Consider the following 5,736-nt stretch of genomic DNA (forward strand, 5'->3'; position numbering starts at 1 on the left):
GACATAACAAAATCATATTTTAATTGCTGTTAGTCTTAAAGGAAACATTTAAAGCAGTAGGTGACAGTCTTATGATAGCTCCTACAGCGAGCCCAGAGGAGAGAGGCTGGCTAGGGCTCTTCTGTGAAGTTAGATAATTCCTGAGAAAGGTGTGTGGGCCTGCTAAGTTCCTAATCAATAGTCCTGTTTAGATTTCTGATTGTTTCGCTTTTTCCTCCTAAAATAATGGATTGGGTCTAGCGTGTGGCACAGGGGGTTAAGCTGCCACCTTTGCAACACTGGCATCCCGTATCACAGTGCCAGTTCAAGTGCCAGCTGCTGCTTTTCTGATCCGGGTTCCCACTCATGTGCCCTGGAAAGCAGCAAGTGATGGCTCAAGTGCTTAGGCCCTTGCCACCCACGTGGGAGAACAGAATGGAGTTTCAGACTCCTGGCTTTGGCCTGGCCCAACCCTGGCCATTGTGGCCATTTGGGGAGTGAACCGGTGGATGGAAGATCTCTTTCTCTCTGTGTATCTCTCTCTCTCTCTCTCTCTCTCTCTCTCTGCCTTTCAAATAAATAAAATAAAATTTTTAAAAGTATCAATTCATACACACATACACACAAGGCGGTACCAGCAGAAGAAGTGTAAGTGGAAAGTTCCATCCTCGCTGATGCCAAAGAGGTCAAGTGAACAGCAATGAGTCTCTGTAGCACACACGCAGCCTGTGCCACTTGCTGGTCACAGTGTGAGGAGGGCGCAGTCATCGTTTCCAGTTTATAGCAAAGGGACTGGACATAGAAAGGCCACCGACGGTGCTCAGGTGCACGGAGGTAGATGCCAGAGCAGGGGCGCGCACTCCGCTGCCTGCCTCTCGGGAACAGTGACGGAACGCTCCTTGTCCACAGTCTTTAGCCTCTAGAATTTGAGACTTCACTCCCTGAGCTCCAGCGTTTCACTCCCGAGCGCCTGCCGACCTTCAGGAAAGAATCTAAATTATGGGCCGGCGCCGCGGCTCACTAGGCTAATCCTCTGCCTAGTGGCGCCGGCACACCGGGTTCTAGTCCCGGTTGGGGCACCGGATTCTGTCCCGGTTGCCCCTCTTCCAGGCCAGCTCTCTGCTGTGGCCCGGGAGTGCAGTGGAGGATGGCCCAGGTGCTTGGGCCCTGCACCCCATGGGAGACCAGGAAAAGCACCTGGCTCCTGCCATCGGATCAGCGCGGTGCGCTGGCCACAGCGTGCCGGCCGCGGCGGCCATTGGAGGGTGAACCAACGGCAAAGGAAGACCTTTCTCTCTGTCTCTCTCTCTTGCTGTCCACTCTGCCTGTCAAAAAAAAAAAAAAAAAAAAAAGAAGAATCTAAATTATGGGAAAAGTTTAATGCACAAAGATCTGCTTTGGACAATTACTGGAAACTAAGCGATCAACAGCGGGGCGACGGCTAAACGAATTATGGCTCATTCATGAACCTGACTGTGAGTCCACCACCCAAACCCCTGTTTATAAAGAGTTTGTAGCAACATGGGTAAGTGTTTATGTTAGGTGGAATAAAAAATAGCAGGGTCCACGTCAACCTCCACAAAAGGAAAATACACAAAGGAAGACGACGGAAGGAAGCATGCTAAAAATGTTTGCTTGTTTAAAAGTGCATTTGTAGCTGTGAGGAACACATTTCTGTCGTTTGCGATGGGTCTTTGTTGTGTGCGTTCTTCACGGTTTGCCCCAGGCCCACGCACGATTCCAAGGCTGTACAGTGAGGCCTTGCTTATCTAACTCTCAGATGTCTGTTTGACAGAACCAGCATCGTGTTAATATATTATTCCCCCAGCGGTCATTTCCACACAATGGACCTCCCTTAAGCAGAAGACATCTGTGCCAGGGTTGCCTTTTTTGTCCTGGCTAATGCTACCAAGTGCAGAGTGAGGGACTTTTTGGAGACCAAGGAAAGGGTTGCCTAAGGGGGCAGGGCCACAGGTGTCCGGGCGTCTGCCCCACACCTGAATGGAAAGCGATTCTTTCACTCAGGCACCCAAAAAACTTTCACTGCCCGCCTACCCTGTGTCAGGCACTCTCTGGGCTCTGAGACTCCAGAAGGAAAGAAGTCAAAGTTCAAATCATGTTGGCCCGAAGAGCATCTCTGCAGGTCACATAAGAAAATAGGAGGGGCAGGCGCCGCGGCTCACTAGGCTAATCCTCCACCTAGCGGCGCTGGCATACCGGGTTCTAGTCCCGGTTGGGGCGCCGGATTCTGTCCTGGTTGCCCCTCTTCCAGGCCAGCTCTCTGCTGTGGCCCGGGAAGGCAGTGGAGGATGGCCCAAGTCCTTGGGCCCTGCACCCCATGGGAGACCAGGAGAAGTACCTGGCTCCTGCCCCATGGACATTTTCCCACATGGAGCCACCTCCGTCTGCGCGTGGCCTGGGAAGCTCCCAGACAGGGTTTCTGGGCACGTGATGATCCACTTCTCCGGAGGCAGAGTGTCGAGAGCTGAGGAGCCGGAGCCCGAAGCCCAGAAGGCGGAGGAGTAGACCTGACCGTCCCCACCCTGAGGCTCTGCCCCTGGGGCCCCATGGAGAGAGTCTGGCTTGTGAGCTCAGACTAACAGCCTGTGATCTGCTCAGCCGATCTCAGCGGTGGTCTCCTGCCTCAGGGGGCTTGCGGTGCGCTCCCCACAGAAAGGCGGGCTTCCGCGGCGCTCGCCTCCCTCCGCACCTCAGCGCGCCGCACCGCCAACTCCTGGCGCCAGCTTCTCTTCTCCATTGCGCTAGGCCAGCCTCTTGCTTTCCGTGCTCCCCGTCTTGCCCAAAAGAACCAAAAGCAACTGCTCGGTTTCAACTTTGCAGCTCCAGGCCCTCCAGATCCCCTGCGACACCACTGGAGCCCGGGGTGGGGGGTGGGGGGGGGGGGTGGATCGCAGACTCCGCCGTCACCCCCCCCCCCACACCGCCAGGCTTGCCTTCTCAGCCGTTGTGGAAGGCTCTCGAAGGGGACCTCACACGTTACTCAATAAATCCTCTTCCCACGCCTCCTGCTCACTTCGTGGGGAATATGTGAAGTAAGAAGGGCAAAAGCCGGGACTTAGGGATCTTGGCCTGGGCACGAAGTAAAGCCGGGACATGGAACAGGAAGGGAAGGGAAACTGAGGGAGAGCTGGTGACGCAGGGGACCTGTGAAGCTCCAACTCCTGGTTCACTACACAAGCTCTTCGTGTAATCCATTCCACTGAGCTATGCACCTACCCTTAAGGAATGTAATGAGGTCTGGACACATTAAAAATCATTATGTAATCTAAGTGTCAAGGGCTTGACCACTCTGTGAATATCAAGTGGGATCCCATTAACTTTTTTTTAAAGGTTTATTTATTTATTTGAAAGGTAGAGTTTCAGGGAGGCAGAGGTAGAGACAAAGAGAGGTCTTCCATCCGCTGGTTCACTCCCCAGGTGGCCGCAACGGCTGGAATTGTACTGATCCGAAGCCAGGAGCCGGGAGCTTCTTCCAGGTCTCCTATGTGGATGCAGGGGCCCAAGGATTTGGGCCTTTTTTTTTTTTGATAGGCAGAGTAGACAGTGAGAGAGAGAGACAAAGAGAAAGGTCTTCCTTTTACCGTTGGTTCACCCTGCAATGGCCGCTGTGGCCTGCGCACTGCGCTGATCTGAAGCCAGGAGCCAGGTGCTTCTCCTGGTCTCCCATGCGGGTGCAGGGCCCAAGCACTTGGGCCATCCTCCATTGTACTCCCAGACCACAGCACAGAGCTGGCCTGGAAGAGGAGCAACCGGGACAGAATCCGGCATTGGGCCATCTTCTACTGCTTTCCCAGGCCATAGCACAGAGCTGGATCAGAAGTGGAGCAGCTGGGACACAAACCCGTGCCCATATGGGATGCTGGCACTGCAGGAGCAGCTTTACCCGCTATGCCACAGCGCTGGCACCCCCATTAACCTTTACTGCCCACATGACAATTGCTCGGCTCCCCACCCGGTCTGGCAAAAGGCTATTCCCTGCTGTCTGCAGCAGCCTCCCCAGAGTGCCTTCCATGCTCGTAGAACAACCCACCTACTTAGAGTCCCACACAACACCCATGGTGCTCTTCCTCCACGCCACCGCGTGAGGAACACCTGAGTGAGAGGCTTGAGTGTTCGTTCTGGGATCACAGAACGATCCAGCTGGTACCAGCTCCTGCTTCTCTCAATATCACCACTGCCAGGGCCCAGGGCCCTGGCTAGTCACATTTTGTCTCTTGGGCCCTAAAGCAGCCCAGAGTTCAAAAAGTCACTGACAAAAGAAGACTTCTAGACTTTCCATTCTTCCTGTGGGCCCCAAGCTCTGCAGGCACCTGCCTGGTGTGGATATATGTAGAAATAGGCAGCCAGCTCACAGCTGCAGCTGTAGCCCAGTCATACCAACCACCAGCCACTGCAGTGCCATGGCTCTGGACCTGGCTTTGGGGACAAGCAGCCGCCGGTGCTAGCGTCAGCAGCTCCCCTGTTAACTCTTTGACTTGGTATGTCATATCTTACTCTGGGCTGGTTTCTTCATCCATAAAATGGAGACAAGAATGACACCTGCCTCACAGGACAACTGTAATAATCCATTGACACCAATCATTTAATGCACCATTTCCCAAACTTGCCCCATCCTGGGACCCGGTAAGGGGCTTCTGTTAAAACTGTGGGTTGCAGAGCTCTACTCCAGGCCTGCTGAGTTACATCTCTATGAAGGGATTTGAAATCTGTGTGTTTAATGAGTGTTTCAAGTAGTTCTTATGACCTCAGGATAAGTGCTCAATAAGTGGTTGCTTGAGTCATGATTTACGTGATCAATATCTACAGTCAGTTTAACGATGATGTCACCATTTCCTTCAAGAACAATGAGTGAGTGCAGTGTTGTACCTGCCATAATTAAAGGGCCATCCTGAGATTTTTCTTAAACTTGCAGTCTTCTCCAAAGGTCTCTAAATCTAGATACAGAAAAGTAATCTGTAAATTTTTGCTTCTTTATTTGAGGAAGGAGCTCAAGAGAGAGAGAAAGAGGCAGAGAGAAATCCCATGCACTATTTCACTCCCCAGTGCCCATCATGGGACGAGCTTTTGGTGCTTGGGATTCCTGTACCTCATATCAGAGGACCTGGTTCAGGCTCAAGTGCCACCTTTTTTTTTTTTTTTTTTTAGATTTATTTATTTACTTGAATGGCAGAGTTACAGAGAGGCAGAGAGAGAGAGAGAGAGAGTCTTCCATGTGCTGGTTCACTCCCAAAATGGCCACAACAGCTGGAACTGGGCCAATCTGAAGCCACAAGCCAGGAGCTTCTTCTGTGTCTCTAATGCTGGTGCAGAGGTCCAGGGATTTGGGCCATCTTCCACTGCTTTCCAGGCATTGCAGAGAGCTGGATCAGAAGTGGAGCAGATGGAACTTGAACCTGCGCCCATGTGGGATGCCGGCACTGCTGGTTGGGGCTTTCACCCACTACACCACAGCGCCAGCCCCCTAGCTCCACTTCTGATTGTAGCTTCCTGCTAAGATACACCCTGGGAGGCAGCAAGTACTTAGTTCAAGTACTTGGATCTCTACCACCCATGTGGGAGGCATACATTGGGTTCTGGGCTTGGCTTATCCCCAGCTGTTGCAACATTTGAGGCATAAACCAGTGAGTGGAAGCTCTTCCTTGCTCTCTGTTTTTGCCTTTCAAATAAAAATAAATAAATAAATGTAAATACATGAATACATAAGCACTTTTTCTGCTTCTATCCACTGAAGCTTCA

This window comes from Oryctolagus cuniculus, chromosome 17, assembly GCF_051225735.1.
Source record: "Oryctolagus cuniculus isolate XC-2025 breed Fujian yellow rabbit chromosome 17, ASM5122573v1, whole genome shotgun sequence".
In the NCBI taxonomy this organism is placed as follows: Eukaryota; Metazoa; Chordata; class Mammalia; order Lagomorpha; family Leporidae; genus Oryctolagus; species Oryctolagus cuniculus.